Source organism: Balaenoptera borealis, assembly GCF_965194805.1.
Source record: "Balaenoptera borealis genome assembly, chromosome: 1".
In the NCBI taxonomy this organism is placed as follows: domain Eukaryota; kingdom Metazoa; phylum Chordata; class Mammalia; order Artiodactyla; family Balaenopteridae; genus Balaenoptera; species Balaenoptera borealis.
The window spans coordinates 131,313,639-131,336,304 of NC_138860.1; positions in this window are offsets into that span (position 1 = coordinate 131,313,639).

Sequence of the window (22,666 nt, forward strand, 5' to 3'; positions counted from 1 at the left end):
ATTATTCTACTGTTATGCTTAAAATTAATTTATTATTAAAAAATAAATTTAAAATGGGATCTAGGAACAAAACAGGAAATTAGAATCATAATTTGTTTCTGAGAAAATTTTACCTTTGTCTTAAAAGACTTTTAACCATTTTTAAGTTTTTTTTAAACTATAAGCATATTTTAATATTGTCTTTTAAAAACTTACTTTTTTTTCCTTTAGCAATCAAACGAGACTCAGATTTTTCTCAAAGCACACTACATTCTACTATGTTGGAATTATATTTATATATGGATAAATTGCTCTTGATGTTTTCATCATAGTCAGAAATACTATTCTGTCATTTTCATATTATGCTAATCAAGAATATGTATTATCGTATGATACATTATGTCTTCAGTAAAGAAGCTGAGAAAGAAAACATACTGTATACTGCTTATGGTCTGTCTTTTTCACTAATTATTCAAAGGGTATTCTTCTTTAATGAGAATCAAACTTAATTACTTAATTATATGATAGACCAGAATGGTTTTGAAGAAGTTACCCCATCCTATGAAGTTCATAATATGTTACCAAAACAATGCCCTAATTACATAATTAACTGATAAAATGGATTGGCTCAAAGGATATACATAATGCAGGTATTTTAAAAATGTAATCACAGAACTATACTATAATCCATATTTGCCAAATGCATAATCAAGATTTTGTTTTACTTGTAAATTTACTTGGAGAGGACTAGAAACTAGGACATATAAAGTTAATAAAAATTTTAAGAGGACACATATACAAAATCTTAAAATAATTAGAATTATGAGACAAAGATCAACATGAATGCTGTTCTTAAATGAATTGACACTTAAAATGGAAAGCGTACTCCTTGGAAATAATTGTAATTAAAATCAGTAAATATTTACTGAGGTCCCACAGAGAATATGGCACTATGTACCTTTCAAAGTGTTATAAGGCTTTGGTTGCCTAGGATTCTTACTCCTACAAATGGCTAGTTGAATTAACATAGGCCAAGGGCCCTCCGAGAGACTGACTTCTTATGAAGTCATGTCATATTTCAAGACCTCAGTTTCTTCATTAGAAAAATGAGACTATCAGTCTTGTTGGCCTCTGGGATTTTTTTCTGCATCTACCTTCTTTTTTTAAAAAAAATTTCCTTTACTGGAAAGAAAGAATCAGATTATGACAAAACAACAGGCAGCTTAACAAGTAGTTGAAAGATAGCTAGGAGACATTATTCTTCAGGAGATATATGTATATAATCATTCTATTTAAAGATCAATTGTTCAAATTTATGATGAAACATTTCTGCAGCTGGGACAAAAAAAAGCAGGAAGTAAAATAGTATGCAGAATAGAATGTAAAACAGTGGTGGCAAGTCTGGGGAAAAAAGGAAATAAAACAAAGAAAAGGTAAAGTGCCAAATACTTATACTTTATAAAATTATAAAATGTCTTTTGAGGCCAATTTCTCTCCTGTGTATCACCTACAATAATATTCTACGTTTTTATTATGTTAACTCCTGGTATTGAAAATTCCTCAGACTGACAAATATGGTTCAATAGCTGTATTTAAATATGCTTGTATTTAGAGGCGTTTCTAAAAATGGCTCAAAAATACATACTTAGGGAATCACAGAGTGGTGTATCATGGAAGTATGCTTGATTAGACGATCCTTTCGGTGTCTTCTTTTCTTTTCAAAAGTTTTTTAAATTTAATTTCTTTTTATTGTGTTAAAATACACATAACAATATTTTCATATTAACCATTTCTAAGTGTACAATTTAATGGTATTAAGTGCATTCATAATTTTGTACAACCATTACCTCCATTCATCTCTAGAATTCTTTTCATCTTGCAAAATTGAAACTCTATAGCTATTAAATAATAACTCCACATTCCCCCTCCCCCAGTCTCTGGCAATCACCATTCTACTTCCTATGATTCTGAGCACTCTAAATTACATCATTCCTTTTTATTGTTGATTAATATTCCATTATATGGATCCACTTCAGTTCTTAACTCTTTGATTTATAAGCTCTTTTTTTTTTATAGCTATGACCCATAGGGGAAGGAAGCTTTTATAGTCACAAGGAAACTTTAGACATACAGATGACCAGAAAGCACACAAAAAGATGTTCAGCGTCACTAATTATTAGAGAAATGCAAATCAAAACTACAATGAGGTATCACCTCACACCAGTCAGAATGGCCATCATCAAAAAATCTACAAACAATAAATGCTGGAGAGGGTGTGGAGAAAAGGGAACCCTGCCACACTGTTGGTGGGAATGTAAATAGGTGCAGCCACTATGAAATGTATGGAGGTTCTGTAAAAAACTAAAATAGAACTACCATATGACCCAGCAATCCTACTCCTGGGCATATATTGGAGAAAACCTTAATTCAAAAAGACGTATGCACCCCAATGTTCATTGCAGCACTATTTACAATGGTCAGGACATGGAAGCAACTTAAATGTCCATCAAGAGAGGAGTGGATAAAGAAGATGTGGTACATATATACAATGGAATATTACTCAGCCATAAAAAAGAACAAAATAATGCCATTTGCAGCAACATGGATGGACCTAGAGATTTTCATACTGAGTGAAGTAAGTCAGACACAGAAGGACAAATATCATACGATAGCACTTATATGTGGAATCTAAAAAAAAAAAGGGTACAAATGAACTTATTTACAAAACAGTCACGGGTGTAGAAAACAAACTTATGGCTACCAGGGGATGGGGGGGAGGGATAAATTGGGATATTGGGATTGACATATACACACTATTATATATAAAATAGATAAATAATAAGAGCCTGCTGCATAGCACAGGGGACTCTACTCAATACTCTGTAATGCCTATATGGGAAAAGAATCTAAAAAGAAAAAAAGAGTGTATATATGTACATGTATAACTGATTCACTTTGCTGTACATCAGTGTTTTTCAAATTACATCACATTGATAGATAGCAGTGCTCTTGAGATCGTCTTATTTTTAGAAATTACTAAGACCAACCAAGGCTGGTAGTGGATAGAAGAGTGAGTTCTAGTTACCTGCCCTGGCTGAACATGGTCTATGTAGATAAAATGATGTAAAGAGTGGATTCTGTTTTCAATTATTTAAGAAAAATAAGACAGGGAAATAGTCTACTAATAAAAAAATTAAAGAGCTGTTTGTGGAGGGACCTGAGTATGTCTGATTGACTCTGTGTCAAATCCTTTTGGTTGCAAGCAACAGATTTTGCAGACTACACTCTGCAATGAAGTTGTGATGTAAAAATACACATCAAATCAGGGAACAAAAAGGCACAATTCCAGAGATGAACAAGAGCCATGATATTGTTGAACTTCATGGAAACTAGACCTGGAAGGTAATTTAGGTTACCAGGAAACTCTAGAGATGGAGTCTCTTTCTCAGTAGTTGCAGTTCACTTCATTGTTGTTTAAGCTGGTCTCCAAAACAGAATTGTCCCCTTTTTGTGCCAGTTTGTCAATAATTGGATTCTCTCAATATTTCTCAGATTAAATTCCTAAAAGAACTTTGCCACCTTAAGCGATTGTCAACATTTTGCTCCAGCCAGAATTTTGTATCAGCTGTCTCTTAGTCTACTAACTTAATCTTCAGTTTCTCTCCATGCCTCCCTATTTATTTCTTCAGTCATCAGATATCAAGCCCTTATATTAGTGAGCTAAGTGCTATGAATAATGTGGCAGATTTGAAAAGAAAGATCTTTGAGCTTATTGCTTAGAAGGGGGAGACCAACAACTACCAGAATGAACAAATTAATAAAAAAGTTAATTAATTAACAGGTAGTGGCAAGTGCTAGGGTATGTCAGAGGGATTACTTAGCTAATTCTAACTGGGTGATCAGAGAAGGCCAGAGGAGCTGAAACACAGTGAGGAAGCAGGGTCATGGCAGGAGGTAAAGTCCTAGACATACGCAGTGTCCAGATCACAAAGTCTTCCCTAACTACTAGTGGGAAAATATTTCCTCACTTCAATGTTTTCTTATCTTTTCACTGGTATTTTAATCTTGACTTTTATTCACTCATTCAAAACTATTTGTTGAATGACTATCAGGTATTGTTCTAGGCTCTGTGGATACAGCTTGAACAAAACAGATAAAGATCCCTGCCCTTGTGGAATTTGCATTCTAATAGTTGAAGAGAGGCAATAACTGATAAATAAGTGAAGTAAATAATTACTTATCACATTTTTACCTGGATTCAAACTCTTAGGTTACTTCTCTTTTATCCTCTATAGTCTGTAAACCTCTCATGGGCACGGACCACATCTTGGTTGTATATTTATCCATAGTCTGTTACACATCTCGTATGTGGAGGCACAATAGAATACTAGGAGAAACACTGTATTTGGGTACATGATGATTTTCATTTGATGCTGGCTCTACTCAAGCTAGCTATTTGACCTAGAACCAGTGTCTTCATAATCTCTGAACTTTAGTTTTCTTAACTATAAAGCAGGGATAATAATGTATTACTATCTAGGTCATAGTATTTTGTGAAAACCAAAGGTTCCTCATTATTCCTTCTAAACTAAAAAAAAGATACATATTTTAGTATAATAAATGTTTATTGAAACACATTGATAAAACTGCATTCACTATGGTAAAGTATCATTTTTTTCAGAATCATTTTGAATATGATGTTAGTTTCATTTTGGTGCTTATTAAATGAAAGCCCAATCTAATTGTTCTCAACACTTTCTATTCCACATAACCCTAGTGAAATCTGCTGGTATCATGTTTCATAAGATCAGACAAAATAAAATGTTAAGCACAGAAGTTTCAAGAGTAGAATATTACTTTTCATGCCTTTTGGGAGGATGTCTAAATGAGAAAATGTACTTCCATTTAAAAATGGATGGATTTTTTTCTATAAGATGATGATAACTCCAAAATGAGTGAAGTCAGGGTCAGAGTTTTTTGGAAATTGAATACTGTTGGCTGATAGTGAATCATCTGAATGAAGGACATAGACATACCCTCTTGGTGGTGTTCTATTGTGGAACAGCTACTGGAAATTATATCTAAGTTCCACAGAAGCAATATTATAGTAATTGTTAATAAACCTGGGCAGAAGAGTCAAGCAGTATCATACACGCGAATGTCAGTTTATATTTAAGTAAAAATTGTTCAAAAGCAAGTTTGAAAAATATGATTGTACTGCTAATCAGGAAATAGAAGGTACAACTTAACAACTAAAAAAATCAATACTCTCAAAATAAAAAGTACCAGGAAAAAGCATAAAACATTATTTTGAGTAAAAATTTCCTGTTCTAAGACAAAGTCTTTAAATTTTTTAAGAAAAACTGTTGTGATATAAATGATCAGAATAATAACAATTTTTTTATTAAAAGGTATTTTTGTCCTTTTTGTAAAATTTCCTTTTAGACACTCTGGTCTTTCTTGCATGGCAAAAATTCCTTACCGGTGACTGACAAGAATGTTAATATCAGCAAGCAAATAACAATAGGAAAAACTCACAAATAAATTATATGTAGCTTAGAATAAGCGTAAAGTTATCTTCAAGCTTTCCTTAAATGCCACTAATAAAATATTTGGAGTACTTAGATGCATGTGCTTCTTCAAAATACTGGAAGTGTAATATATCGCCTTAGAAATCGTCCCCTGACACTGAAGTCATGTAATAAATTAAAGTATAAGAAGATTAAATGTAGGAAAAATTAATTCATATGTGTGGTTTGTATACTCTCTACTTGAGGCTTTATTTATTTAGCTCCAAAATGAAACTGAACCCTGGTGTTTGATAAATTTTTTGATTAAAATAAACACCTAGCTATACAGATATTTTACTTTTTTCAAGAAATATAAATTTATCTCCATTATCTAGTATTTGTCAAATTCCAAACGCATTTTAGATTCATATCACACCCATCATTTTTTTTTTTTTTAATTTATTTTTATATTTATTTTTGGCTGTGTTGGGTGTTTTTTTTTTTTTCTGTGCGAGGGCTTTCTCTAGTTGTGGCAAGCGGGGGCCACTCTTCATCGCAGCGCGCAGGCCTCTCACTATCGCGGCCTCTCTTGTTGCAGAGCACAGGCTCCAGACGCGCAGGCTCAGTATTTGTGGCTCACGGGCCCAGTTGCTCCGTGGCATGTGGGATCTTCCCAGACCAGGGCTCGAACCCGTGTTCCCTGCATTGGCAGGCAGATTCTCAACCACTGCGCCACCAGGGAAGCCCACACCCATCTTTTAAAGCTCATTCTGTGGTTCTATATTTGTACTTGCTTTGCTATTTTTTTTCTTAACTCTGATTTCTGATTTCTTTGAAGACATTATATTTAAGAACCTCTCACTATATATATATATATGTATATATATATATATACACACACACACTCTCACAAATATGTATTATATAAATATTAAAAATCTCCGCCGAAAGACACACACACTCACTAACATATATTTATGGAGTATGGTGAAATAAGATGGATAATTCTTCTTTAAAGTCATGTTGTGAATAACTGTCCAAAAATATAATTTCTTTCTAAACATGCTGATTTTTGGAGTTTGAGAGAAGTTTAAAACCCTGTAGCAAGAATGACAAAATATTCTGTTCCCTATGCGTGTAAATATTTCATTTATTCTAACAGCTATATAGATATTCTGTACATAATTAACATTTTGTTACTTCTAATCATATTATAACAAAGTATTTTACAATATGTACAATTTATTGCAATGGAATTCCTTGCTTATTTTCTGAGACAATAGAAAGCAGTGTTCAATACAAAGAGTTAAAAAGAAAGAGGCAGAAGCATAATCATGGTCTTGAACATATAACTTAATCAGTAATTAATTCATTTATTTAATAGTCTTTCATTGCATACTATTTTGTTAGTCATTATGCTACATACTGGGAAGAAAGTTAATGTGGAACACAAGACATTATATTATAGAGATTAGAAGATTTGAATTAGACTACAGTTTGATTTTCAATTCAAAATACATAGTATCTGGGTCACCCTGGGCAAATTACGTAAATTGGGATAACTATATCCAACTCATAGTATTGTTATGATTAAAGGAGACAATGTTGAGAAAGAACTCAGTACACTGTCCAGCACATAAGCCCTCAATAAATAGTACTACTTTTACCATTCTTATTTAGAGGTGGAATTTGCTTTCCAGAAACTTACAGCTTGGTCAGTCAACCATACCTGCACTGTGTGATAGGAACTAAGAGAGAAGTGAACAAGGTTCCAAGAGAGCTTGGAGAGGAATGCAGTTCATCACAGCACAGTCTGAGGGCTGTGACAGAAGACACTATAATAAAGGAGTAAGCAAGCCCGTAGTTTTTCAACATTATGGTCCCAATTACTGCAGGATGATTTGCCCTCAGCTTATCTGGTGTTATTTGTCTGTGCAGACTTCAGAGTGGTCATTCAAAAAATGTATGCAATATTGTTGGAAACTATACAATATAATATCTAAAATAAAACTAGATAAGTATTTAGGGTAATGTATTATTATTTTAAAGACATTTCTATTTCTCAGCAGATATTTTACCATATAATTATTAAGTAGGGAATTGCATTTGAAATCTTTATTATTTGCTAAAATCTCTCTGTAGAGTGGGAATTGATGTACAGATCTCCTGTTTTACAGCTAGTTCATGGTCATGAGCAATCTACCATACTGGCAGTTTGGTTTGTTTATTGTTTAATTCAGCTTTTTATGTAAATCCTAGATCCACTGATCTCGCAGTGTATAAACATGTAGAGTCTTTTCTTTTCATCAGCTCCAAACAAGACTTTATTATGTGTTACTTTTAAAGCAAGGCTTGCTATTTTCAAATTGGTTTTGACACAAAAGTTGAGAAATAAGAGAAGGTGCCATATCAAGAATAGTGGCAATGCCTTTTTCTCAGGTTAGCGGTCACCCCTGACTCCCTAACTGCTGACAGGAGAGCATTTCAGACAGATGGGTCCCCAGGGACACTCAGCAAAGTAGTAATAAGGAATGCATTATGGACATCTTCCACTTTGTGAGGAGGGCAAAATGCTGCAGAGCTGAAGGAGAAAAAAGAGTATGCAGAGAAATGGAATTAAAATGACTGACATTATCTAGCCAGCTGAGGAAAATTATAGGTTAGTCAAATAGATAACGATTTACTACCCAAGCTTCTTAATCTTTGTGATGATTGAGAATCAGAAAATGCCTTTTGAGGCTGCCTGCAGTCAGGCTCAATCATACATCTTTTTGGGAGAGGGGATCATCTAGCCTGTGGGTTCAACCCTCATGAACATTTTTACCCAGTGAGAAATCAGTTTAAGATGAACATTGAGTACTACCATTATGAGTAGGATTGGCAAAAACAAAAACAAAAACAGGACATTCAGTTATATGTGAGTTTTAGATAAACAGTGAATACATCTTTACTACAAGTATGTCCCACATATTGCATAGAATATACTTATACTTAAGTATGTATGGGGCATATTAATATTAATACTAAAATGCTAAAAACAATCTATTGTTTATCTGAAATTCACATTTAACTGAGTGTCTCATATTATTGTTTTAAAGCTGGCAACCTTATTTAGGAAACAGTATGTCTTAGAGGGCTTCTGGTTTAACGTGTATGGAAGAGTGAGAGGCATTTTGCCCTCTGCCCAGAAAATTTTTTAATTCATTCAAAGTAACAAAGCTAGTGAACAAACATTATTTGTTGTTTTTGATTATGATAATATTAACACTGATTACCAAGTTTCAGCAAATTTATACTAGGCCCTGAGATTAACTGTTTTTCATCTGTTATCTCAATTAATCTATGAATTGACTATTAGTACTTTTGTATCAATTTTACAGATGAGGAAAAGGGGGTTTTGATTTATTAAGTGTTTTATTTTGTCCATGATCTGAGAACTAGAAAATTTGGGGATCAGTATTAGATACCAGTCCTGCTTTATTCTAAATTCCAACCACAAATGGATGGGCTTCAGTAACTTGTAAAACACGTGGAATAATGTTTAAAAATACAGATGTTTACTGAATCAGAATCTCTGAGGTTGTGACCAGAGTGCCTCCATATTAAACGTGCTGATCATTTTCCCAGTTGATTCTTATACTGGTAAGCCATGGACCTGTAAAAATACTATGTTTCAGACTCAGTGATAGCTCTACTTCTGATTCTGTTTGGCAACTCAGAAGAAATGGAGTAGACTTTAGGCAGCACCATCGGTTAATGCTGTATTTTATTCTCAACAAAAATTTAAAAAATACCTAATAGACATCTAAGCTCTTTCAGATTATTTCACTATTCTGGCACCACAGCTTGACAATGATCTTCTCCAATTTGTGCTCAATAATGTTCTCTTTACAGAATAACATGCTTTATAGCAACTGAATTACTTGTCCATATATTATTGTTTCTGTGATTCTCTAATGATATTCTCCTCAAATAAGGATAAAATAATATTTCAAAATAAATCAAATATTATCTGAATTATCATTGCTTATATGATACAAATTTGAAACACGTACAAATCACAGAATAGAATTAGGGAGGCATAGTTAAACAGCAGAAACTCTGAGAGACAGTAAATTAAAGTATTCAAGTGTCTTCTGATGGTAGGAGACAGGAAATATAGAATTCAGGACTTCTGAATCAGGAGAGAAGAGTTTAACAGGCCCACTTAACCCAAGGAGACTATAAAAAACATTAAACCATATCCTGTGAAGGCACACACATGTTGATTTTTAGAAAGCATTTGTAGAATCTTTGGCAATTCTAGGAGATAAACAGCTTCAGCATTTCATGAATTTCTAAAATGGAAAACAAGAAAAGTGGTTGTTGTAGTTATTAGGAAAACTCCTCGTTCATTTTAAAGACTGAGCTCTAGATAATTGAAAAAAGAAAGACTGAGAAGTCTTTGCACTTGTTCTTTGATGCTGATGCAAGGATATGAATTGTGTGACTTGGGATAAGGAGTATAGTCAAAAATAGATTAACTGCCCTAATATGGACTATACAAAAACATGGTTGATAAGAAATTGGTATGTCAAATACCCACATTTTAAGACATATTAAGTAGACTTAATATGTCTACTCTCCTTATAACCCCCGGACCTAGCCAACTGTATGTATCACATGATTCTGTATTTCCAGCTAGAGGTGATTTGATTTCCAATTTATTTTCTGGCCAGAAATAAATGTGTTCTTTCCCTGGATTTTGAATGAAGAGGTACATGAACAGCTGTACAGTCAGAAGCAGGATAGGGAAAAAAAGGACACATTGGATATAACTGATTAGTGTTAATTGCTCATTATTAGCACATGGGCACGTTAATTCCTGCTGCCCAGCTCTACCCACAAATGTCAACATTCTTTCCCTTTGTAATGTCAGAATGATAAGAATTTCCTGAATTTCTATGAGGTGTCTTTTCACCCTCAAAATAGCCCATCTCCTTTGATTTTAGCTATTTGGAGTGGATTTCTCTTTCCTGAAATGTAATACATTATAATTTAAAGAATAATCTACTAGTACTTCTCTCTTTTTCTACCTCTCTCATATCATCTATGAAGTGGAAAGCAAGCAGGAAATGAAGTTTTCACTTAGTGGCAAGTGGAAATGAGTGTTAAATGCATGTATGATCTTTGAGAAAAAAGAATCAGAAATGATCACGATCTCCCTCATAGGTCTCTCTCATTAACTGAACTAAGAAAAGCTTCAATACTACAATCTAAGCTACATCTGGCAAGGAGCTGAAACCTTTTTGAGTGCTTTGTGACTTTCCTGCATAGCTTTTAATCACAACTGTCATGTGAGTTTTAAACATTTTGTATACAAGATTATAATTTTTCTAACTCTTAGAACAGGCAGCTTTATTTCGTAGTTTTTTTTTTTCTTTTTCTAGACCTTACCTGTTGTCAGAATGGAATTTGGAATACCCAATTAAATGGAATTTAAAGCATATGAAGCAATTGCGAGCACGAGCATGCACATGATCCACTGTAGCTCATGTTGCACCTTGATACCAACATGAAAATAAAACTGCTTTGCTTGTGGTTGTTGCCAATTCAGGAAAAGACATTTATAGAACCTGTGAAGAAACAGCTGTGATTTACCAAAAATGACTCATTTGTTAATGCTCTAATAAATGACATTCACTGACTTCATTGAACCCAACTCATGCAATATAAAATGAGATGGTATTTTGGGTCTCAAAATTTAAAGTCAAGTATGAAGTCAGCTATAATTTACGGTTGCCCCTGTATATGTATAAGCAATTCAATTAAATATATGGTATTAAAAGTTGAATTTTATGTTTTTGTTATAGAGAATTACAGGTGAATATGCAATTATTCATATACATAGAATATTTTGAAGACTGGAAAGCAAAACTTCACGCCGTGACCCTCCCACTTACTAGCTGTATGATTTCCTAGAGTTCCCAGATTTATAAAATAAAGATAACCAGAGTAGTCACCCTATAGGATTATTGTAAATATTAAAGGAAATAAAACAAATAAACACTCAACACATTGTTTGATACTAAAATGACCTGAAAAGCAATTAAAACTCAGGTGAAGTAAGCTAGAGAACAAAATGCTGTACACAAAGTTAGTTAATAATTTTTGATCAGGGAATGGCTAGATATAGGGAGGCTGGGATGGAATGAGTTGACCCCCCCAAAAATTCTGAGTATTTTTGACAAATTTAAATTGTTACTCTAGGCACTTAACCTTAACAATAAATAAAATTTCATCTCTATGATTCTGACTGTCTGCAGTAAGTATATAACTCGCTGTAACTTTCATAAAAGATAGAAATGAGTCCCTTCCCAAGGCCCTATACAAGTTAGACACTCTATCTAATGGTAGTTTTAGTACAGGGTGGGAGAAGATGGTGCAAGGCTCAACCACAGAGCCAAGGAAATAATGAGATCTTTTAGCTTGACCACTTGGAGCAGTGGAAAAATAGAGCCAGGATCAAGCAGTGAGGGTAGAAGTGAAGGACAGGAAAGGAAGAGGGGAGAAAAGAACCCAATAAAAAATGTTGTAAATGTCATTTGAGAATAACTGTAAAATAGTACCCAATAGGAAATTAAAATTTGCTTTACACTATCCTGTTTGTCCTGATTTATGGTCATCGTTTATGTTCAGATTCTTCATGGGCCATGAATAGCACATTCAAGCTGCAAGTAAATTCTGGATACAATCTGTAACATAGGACTTTGAGGGGGTAGTATGACTACTGGGATCAAGGTTATCTAGCCGGTTTTCTACATCATAGGCTGTGAACCTACATGTTGGGCAAAAGACATCTCTTGCCTCTCACAGGAAATAGAAGTCTGAACACTCCAGTTCACTGTATCTTAGTATCAGAGTTGCCAAGAAAAACACAACTCAGTAAAGCTCTGGATAAAATAGTGCTGTACTTACATAGAGAAGAGACAAAGAAATGTTAGCTCCAATAATGGGTATCAGTCCTCCATAGCCAGCAGATTCTTCCCAAAATTAGTCAGAATTTGTCATTTTTAACATGATCATAGGTCCCATGAGAGAATTCTTCTTTGAGCTAGTTGTCCCATTGTAATTATTAACATCACAGTCTTTTACTCTCAAATTATTCTGATGCAGATGATTAATTATGTGGTCACCATTAATCACATGCAACCTCATACTTGGGATTCGGGAGAAGTCAAGTTAGCTTCAAAATCAGTAGAATTTCCCATTCCATTTCAATCCCACCTAGTGGAACTGCTGAAGATAAACTGGTCTAAAAGACATGAGCCATTGCTTCAGGTGTTGTTTTCCAACCATTTTGTGCCAAATGACCCACAGTGAGCTGGCTTGGGGTTCAGTGCAGGCCTGGAAGGGATCCATGTAGCTGTCACAACACAGCAAGTCCTGATGGATTTTTCTTCCTAATCCTTCTTCTCACTAGTAAGTTGCAAAGAGAACTTTGGAGACTTGTTTGTATTTATTGACCATTTAAAAAATGAATTATTGTTTAGAAAACATTACTCTTGTTAGTTTTTTTTATTGTTTGGAGAGTTCCAGAATGCTTTTAAACCACTTTTAAAAGAATAAAGCAAAATGCAGGTCAGTTGTCATAAATTCAACCGACAGGCAATGTATTGAGAAGGTAAAGAAAGAAAGGTTCAGCTGTGAAACGAAAATGTCCATTTAAGCTGCAGGTAACTTATTGAAACAATCTCGAGGACAAAACACTTTCATTCTCTCTCCTCTCCTCCCCTCTCCTCTCCTCTCCTTTCCTCTCTTCCCTTCTCCTCTCTCTCTCTCTCTCCCCACCCACTTCCTTTGGTAGGGCTACTGGGGACAAAGCTACTGAGATTATAGACCATTTTCTACATAATCATAGACAATTAACTTTTATTCCTCAAAACAATGAGGTTTTAATACAGGCACAAATCTATCACTCTAGCATAATATCTTCAACCAACTCAGTGGACAGGATGCATTTAATTCATCCTTCTGAGTTCAGTAAGACAAATGCAATATGCTAGTTCCCAGAAACTATTAGGGAGGTACTCTCATTTTCAGCCCTCTTGATGTAGAAGGTAAGGAGAGTATAGTACATTTGACCTCAAAATTTGCTATGATTCTTCCTTAGAATTACAGATGAAAAGAGGAATTTGAAGCTGCCAAACAGGCTAGGGCTCGCAAACTAATTACATCACTTTCTCATTGTGAAACTATAACCAAGTTATTTGGTCAATTAGAGACCCAAATTTTTACTTTAAAAATGGGGATTTGTTTATTCATTTATTAATTAGTATTGGCTTCTGTTATGTGGCAAGTGCCACAGCACTGACTAAAAGTTGATAAACAAAATGAACATGGTTTCTGCCCTTATGAAGGGTATAATCTAGTGGATACTCATTTATTCTACCATCAAGAAAATAATAGTATCTATTATTATTTCGGAATTAAGTGAGGTAACTTATATAAAGCTCTTAGTCTAGTTCCTGGAATAATATAAAAAGTTATTGCTTGTCATACTACTAATGAAATAAATGGGATATTGAGTCAAAAACTGTTGTAGCAGAAACAGAAGTATAATTTATATACTTTCTATCCATTCTCTATCACTAGTACCACCCTAATAAAGGCTTGATTTCCCTGAATTTGCGGGGTAGTGACTTACTGTATCATTGTCCTCATGAATAAAAGCAGGGTTGTAAATTCCATGAAAGATAACCATTTCCTCTTTGTGTCTGGCAATATCTGATGTTTATTTTCCCCCTTATCAGTTATGAGAGAAATAGACTTTTGGGCTGCTGGTTCTTAAATATACAAAATTAACACATATGACCTGCAAGTAATAATATTATATCAAAACAATATTGTAGCAAAAACATTAGGGCATGCTTTTCAACAGGTTTCTTTATCATCCTCATTTATTGTTCTCTCAAATGGTATAACTCCACTAAATAGTATGTCTAAGATATAAGCAGAAATGCATCATGGCATATTTGTATATATATGATAAATATAGATATCCCTAAAGATGACTTTAAGTAAATAAATAAAATTATATAAATTTTATTAATTTAAAAAATTTTATAAATATTTTAAAATTCAATATGATGGTACTCCTATAGAATGATCTACTTTTCTGAGGATATATTTATGAAAAATTATGAGCATGCTTTCATTTGGCACTTTTGAATTTTGATGTGTAATTTATTTTCTTGAAAAGCAGGTAGTATGAAAGTACTATTTCTTCACCAATAACATCTTCACTTTGAGGTGGCAAAAAATGAATGATTCTTACAAAAAAATTTGAAGGAAGATTAAAAATCAAGTCTCTTGATGATGCCGCACTGAATAAAATCTCACTTCCAGAAAAATAATTTTAAAAACAAAATTTTGTTGTGTTGTAAAATATGTAAATCAGGCAACAGAAATAATTATCTAGCCAAAAAAAGAAAAAAATTAAGCAATCAAATATTGAGTAGCCTATCCTAGATTTGAGCATGAAAACCTGTGCTTTTACCTTAGCTTTTCTTTAATTCATTTTAACTCTTCAATCTTGCTTTTATTATGCATAAAACCATCAGGTTGGAATATTTACATGATCCTCAGAGTAGATAGTATAAATAGCTCCCTGTGTTGGGATATAATTCTCCCTGGATCTGATTTTTATGCTCATCCTCTGAGCAGGAAGCATATACAGCTTTGTTGAGAGATGTTTGCCTAACAGCCTTGGAAATAAAAATGGCAACTCCTGTAGATATTTAGAGCTATCTCTCCCTGGACTCCCTCTACAGTAATAAAGCTAGAGGCAACTCCCTCCCCTCTCCAGAGACATTTCAGGTCAGCATAAGATAATATTTCTATCTTCAAAAGACAGGAGAGGAGAATCTGCCAGAAGCACCTATATAAAAGCAGGATCTCAAAATTTCGGAGTCCCTCAGGAGCATCCATCATAGCACTCTTCCTAAATCTTAAATCCTTCCTAATGGCTTCATTTGCATTATCTAATTTAATTCTCATAAAGGTCCAGATAGATACTATTATTTCCATTTTACAGATAAGGAAATTGAGGCTTAGAGAGAGAAAATAATTTGCAAGGTAATCTAAATAGAAAATGTCAAGGCTGGCATCCACACCTATATACTCCACCTCTAGAATGGGCACGCCATGGCAGGAAATAATATTGCCTCAAGTGAGGATTAAAGAAATAAATTAAAAAGTAAATATAATGGTAGACTATCAACATTTTATATTATATGTAAATATACCAGTTCCTAATTATCTTAAGCCAGAAATCTCAATTTAGCTCAGTCTCAGGGAATGAAATTTTGCAAGTTTTCAATGGTAATGAAAGACATTTCTTTCAGGCACAAACCAGCATCAGCTAATGAAATTCAGATAATCCTATATGACCATAATAAAAATACTTCTGTGCCATACTCGTGTTCCAGTTGGTCTGCCACTTGAATAATACATACACCCTCTGGTCAAAATCAGAACAAAATAGCATGTTGTGATAGTTCTTACTTTGCAAGGCTTTTAAAAAAGACAAGATAAGAATAAACATATGAAGCATGTAAAGAACCTCCATGTAAAAGGGAATCCATAAATCTCAGTAGACTGAAAAAATACTTTCAAAGTAAACCTAACTGAATAACATATGAATATTATAACTAGCTGAAATGCAACAGCTTGTTGGTTAGCTATGGAAAGTCATCAGGTTCATTTCAGTGTGTAGCTTGTGTTCCTTTTCTAGAAATAAGCATGAACCAGATGGAATATAAATATCAGTCAGGCCTGCGGGGTTTATATCCTACTGAACTACTATTGAATTTTTCTCTTCTTTCTTTTTGTGGATTGCCAATATTTGAAATTTCTTCAAGTATTCCAACTTCTTAAAATAGCATATAGTATTTTGAAGTCAAAACTAAAGTAAAATGCTAAAAACTCTCAACTATGTTTCATTATATGAAACTGATTTATTTACCAATATAAGTAGAATAAGTTGTTTTCTAAACATGTAGTCACTTCCACAAGTTAAGAGAATGTAGTGTTATGTCCCTCATATGTATTTCACACATATGAATTTTAATATATGGTTCATATATATATTTTTATATATATTTCATTTCATATAAATTCACATATATCAATTTTAATATAAGGTTCATATATATAAATATATACTCAATTTTGCACTTAAAGTAAACAAAACCAAACAAAAAAGGTATCTAGATTGAGCATGACTTCAAAGTTAACAAGTACTTCTAAATCTTAGCAACTAAAGTGATGTTTGATCATCATAGGAACTTCTCGATATCAGAACAAATAAAGTTATGGAAGACCAAATAATCACAATACCAATGAGTGTATTAAGTCCAATATAAGATAAAATAATTCAACCAGGAAAGTCAAAGAATGCAGTGATGGTCCCAATGGAATCCTTGTACATGTAGGATGCCAAGCCAATGACATTTCCTTGCCAGGAGGCTTAAGCATTATTGCAAACTAAGCCAGAGGAAGGTTGCCCACTGAGACTACAGAAAAGAAGGATCAATATTTTCTCCATTGGATATTTCCTAATAACAAAGAAAGATTCAGAGAATGCCGTACTTCCTCACATCTAGAAACAAAAAAGTCCATTACAAAACCCACTTTGTCCATAATATCTCATTTATAGAACACAGCTGTGCTTTACTTTTCATGAGCAACGAATATTTCTACTCTGTAAGACAATATTGATGAGTGGTGAAGGGAAATCACCCCTGCTTGCAACATGTGCCTTACCAAAGAGAAGGCAAACATGCCTGCAGCTCTGCAAAATTATGCTATTGTCATATGTACAAAAATCATATGCTCTAAAAGAAAATGTGTGATGTTTTTCATCAAAACTCCTTAAATTTTCCTGGAAATCCATGTGATATTCAGCACATCTTATTGTGTCAAGGGTTCCTAAGATCACCCTTGGGCTTGATGAAAAGCTAGAAGGACTAAGATGCTCTTACATTCATGTTTATTGTTTATGACAGCAGAAGGATACAGATTAAAGTCAGCAAAGAAGAAAGGGACAAGGAGCAAAGTCCAGGAGAAATCAGGGGCAAATTTCCAGATGTTCCTCCTAGTGAAGTTGCGTGGAGATGCCCTTAATTCTTCCAGCAATGATGTGAGATAACGTGTGTGAAGTGTTGCCACTTGGGAAAGCTCAGCAGAGCCTTGTGTAGAGATTTTTATTGGGAATCCGCCCACATGACTGGCCTTAGTTACTCAGATTCCAGTCCTTCCCCACTCTCCCAAGCAAAAATCAGTCTTCACCATAAATCACATTGTTAGGATAAATGGCACAGCAGAGTGGTCCAAAGCCTCAAGCATATGTAATCCTAATTACTTCGAATATTCCAAGGAACAGTCCTGAAGGCAGGCCTTTCTTTGAAATGTATAGGATATGAGCATCCCAAGTCAGCAAAATGGACTCTTTCCTGCCTAATTACATCTTATTGGTCTTAATTCCTTTGCAGTATATAGATATAGTAATAATAATATTTATGTTATGTACTCCAGAAGTTATTTTGAGAATTAATTTTGTTGTGTCATGTGAAAATCCCAAGCATGTTTTGAGTTATTACTGTTACCATACTGATGATAGGTGATGAGTCAATAAAAACCAAATGAAGAATGTGACTTCCTTAAACCATATAGATAATATTTTGCTGCTATTTAGCAATTAATTCCATTTTTTAACATGAAAATAAAATTCTGTTTAAGAATGGGCATTGTTTGCACTATATGCTATCCAATTATATAAGTATCAGTGTGGTATTAATTTTTTTAATATTCCCAGTAAACAATATAGACAATGAACTAATCTTACAATATGGTAATTTATACATATATGTGTATATATGTATATAAAATACAGCAATTGATATATATGGAGGTACACTGCAGATGGAAAAATGACAGGCAAAAGAGATTCAAACCATATATTAAGTAATCTATTTCTCAAAAGAGATAATGATTTAAATTGGGATGTAAGTTTAATTTACCTCAGTGAAATGCTATGAGAGAAGGGGAACATTTTATTGTATTTTTCTATTCCCCATCTCCTGCACAACCCCTGCCCAAAATAATAAATGTAAGTAATGCATTTTATTCTTTGATTTCCAGGTGTGAATGTTTACACTAGGTAATTTACACAATGTATAAATTATTAGGCACTGAATAATATTTGGACATTGTGGTGAACAGTTCTCAATGGAGGCTGTTCACATTTTTATGAGGCTTTCTCCACACTCCGCTGGTTTACTCACAGTGAAATTAAGAGCACTAAACCCTACATTACCCAGCCACTATTATGTCATAAGGTACAGACTCATGATACAGCTTTTGCTAATAAGATACACGGTCATGAATCTTAGATTTGGAATTAAATTAAGTGGAGAAAGAGACAGAATGTCAGCCATTCATTTTGATAGTGTGAAATGTGGTAGAGATAAAGGGATTCTAGAATTTTCAGCCTTGTCAGTAGCTTCTAGATTCAGCAGCTTGTTGATTGTGGCAAAGGCGGAATGGTTCTGAAGCTGGCAGGTCTCATGGTGCTTTCCTGTTATCCATGCTTCCAAATAGCGGAAGCAACTTTGTCAGGCTTGTTTGGGATTGTGTTTCTGGTAGTCAACCCTGGAAATGCTCCTAGTGTATTTTTCTTCAGTCCTTCCAAAAATTCTGTGAGATCACTTAATAAACCCCTTTCTAATTAAACTAATTAAAGTTGATCATCCTGTAGTACAAAGGAAGAGGAGAGAAGAGTAGAATGGGTAAGAACACTCAAATTACGGCATCTTTGAGATACTGTATCAAGTTCCAATTCTGCCACTAATTCTCACTTTTAAGATTCATCCTTCTAAAAAACTGTACCAGGACTTCCCTGGTGGTGCAGTGGTTAAGAATCCACCTGCCAATGCAGGGAACACAGGTTCGATCCTTTGTCTGGGAAGATCCCACATGCCGCGGAGCAACTAAGCCCATGCGCCACAACTACTGAGCCTGCGCTCTAGAGCCCACGTGCCACAATTACTGAAGCCCGTGCGCCTAGAGCCCGTGCTCTGCAACAAGAGAAGCCACCACAATGAGAAGCCCGCGCACGGCAGTGAAGAGTAGCCCCGATCTCCGCAACTAGAGAAAGCCTGCGCGCAGCAACGAAGACCCAACACAGCCAAAAATAAATTAAAAAAAAAAAAAAATAGTACGTACCATGAAATATTATTTTTTGGAAGGTAATGGATGTTAAGCCTTTGCTACTTCACTCAACAATAACCAAAGCTGATGATATTATTGCTAATGCCATGTCAAATTCCTTAATTATGTCTCATAGACAAGAGGTAAACATTCAGGCTTAGAAAGGAAAAAGCTGTTCTTTAAGCGTTAGCTGTTAATTAGCCAATATATAATTAGAGGGTATACTTGAAGTTGTTCGTATATTGAAGGCTATTTATTTATTTATTTATTTATCTTACTCAGGTTCTATACTGTTCGTCTCATTCTTTTGAGGCTGCCATGTTATCATTAAAATTGTTGTAATATAGATTAGATGAATTTGGAATTTTGCATCATTCACCTCAGTAATTCCCGAATGGGGTGCATCCAACTTCAGCAGAACAGACCAAAATAAAATACAAAATTGAACAGTAATCCTTCAAATTATTTTGTCAATAGGCTTTTTCGATTATTCAACAATGGGAAAACTTATTAAATAAATAAATATTTTCCAAGCTGATTTAAAATAGAATTTGTTGATGAAAAGTGTACTAACAAATAGAATCAGAAACACCTGTCCACGTGTGCATACATACACAAGTGGCCATTTAAGTGAGATGAGGGTGGCAAAAGGGGCTGAACTAAATTATTTATAAAGTTTGTTCCAATACTGATAGTCCAAAGGTCCATGAAACTGTGAGACTAAAAAATGGGTAAATTTAATTAGGAACAGTTTCCTGGTGAGTTTTGGGTTGGATACGGATGAAAGGAGAGAGGCAGGAAGACCAGCCAGCTGGAAAGGAAAAGGGCTACGTATGGTGACACATCAAAATAAGCATTTACATATTAAGCCCAGCCTCTGCCTCCTGAAGTCATATTATGCAAAGACGTAATTGTCCCTCTCTTAATAAAACATAAGTATTAAATAAGTTATTTTTGCTGCTCTAGTATGTACTTCCATCACGCTCAGGAAAAGTTGCTTACTATTCATCAGTTCTTTGCTTTGCTGACATTTCAGGGTGAATGCAATAATTCCATGGTTCACTCCTGGTTGCTTCACCCTGGCAGTGAGCATTTGCACATTAACCGATGACAACACATGCTGTCTCTATCCAACTTTGTACATTTCACACTGTGAAATGCGATTGTATTATCATTTTCTTTCATGCTACACTAATAAATAAAAGCATCAACCTTTGAAGACACTTTGTTTGTTTGTTACAGGAGTCTATTTCAGACTATTAATGTATTGTGTACAGAACTGGTGATTTTTTTTTTTATGATAAGGAAAGTTGAATGAGGCCTGACCTTTCAAAACTCTTTCATAGATATGCTTAATATATGTGATTTCCTAATTGGTCAGGATTGGTTTAGAATAATTCAGTATAAATATTCAAATAACATGTCTCCAGTGGGAGTGGTAATTCACTGAGAAAGAGACCAAAAACTGAATACTTGTTTTAAGTGAATTCAGATAAAAAGACTAATACAAATAAATGTAATGCTTTCCTATCTCTTTGGACGAATCACCTCAAATGTACTCAAGTAATATAATTTGTATTATTTTTTATTTTAATGGAAATAAAGAGTACTAAAATTCTTTAACTCAGAATCCACAACTAAGAAAGAGGAAAAAACTATTTAGAATATAAAATTAGTAAAACTCAGTAAAAACTCAGTAAATATAATGGTAAACTAGTTCAGTCTATACTTTCTCCAAAGCAACTATAAATCCTAGTCCTTCTACATACTATAAAAGTGGTATACCTACCCTGAAAATATTTAGACACATATGAGTTAAAATATTCATGAATACTTGATACAACACTGATTGGGGGTCACTGATTATCACCCCAGTGGTTCCTGTTTCTTGTTCTGGCAATGATTCATGCATTTCAGAGAATCATGAAAATTTAGAGCTAGAAGCAGTCTCAGTATCTACATGGAGACTATTAAAAATAATCTATATTTTATAGATTATAAAACTGAGAATTTAAGTGACTTATTCAAAGATCCAACTAGAAGTTATAAACAGAATTAAGGGCAAGATCTTATAATCATTCAAGCACCTTTTTTATGAAACAGTTTTGGTTTCCAAGATGAACCTTCCCAAACTGAAATATGGTCCCGGAAAATTTTTCCTTAGTCTCATAATTTTTTTAACCAAATTCTTTTCTCCTGTAAAGAACATTTTGTGTTGTTTGTATGTAAAAGACACTATAGTTCTTTGTTATTGAAGTGTTGAGCTTTGTTTCCTGTAGATAACTGTAGTAAATCAAGATAGAATTTGATCATTGAAGATTTTGCTTAATGAAGTTTTCAAGGATAATTGATGAACACTGTTACTCTAGCCATGTTATTCCTTCCAGCAAGGAAGACTTGATCCTGTTTGAAAACAAATATAGGTTGACACTAAAACCTAAAATCAAATTAAATAATTTACTATAATATTCTACTGGTAACTATAGTAGTTTACCATTGCAATGTAAAAATATTACCACAAAATTAGACTTAAAATAACACACATGTATTATCTCACAGCTTCTATGGATGAGGAATCCAGACATCCTCTGCTACAGGATCTAACAAAGCTGTAATCAAGGTATCAGCTTGAGCTGTGGTCTCTTCTGAGGCTCAGTTGAGGAGGACCCACTTCCATGCGTATGTGATTGTTGGCAGCCTTCAGTTTTTGTGTGGGCTGTTGGACTGAGGGGTTCAGTTTCTTGCTATCATCTGTAAGCAAGGACTAGAGGCAACACTTGATTTCCTGACACGCTTTCTCAGAAAAATAAAACAAAAATTATGGGAACATTTTGCCATAGCTTTGTCTTGCCAGAAATGTTAAAAGAAGTTCTTCAGAGAGAAGGAAGATTATACAGGGCAGAAACTCAGATCTACATAAAGAAAGG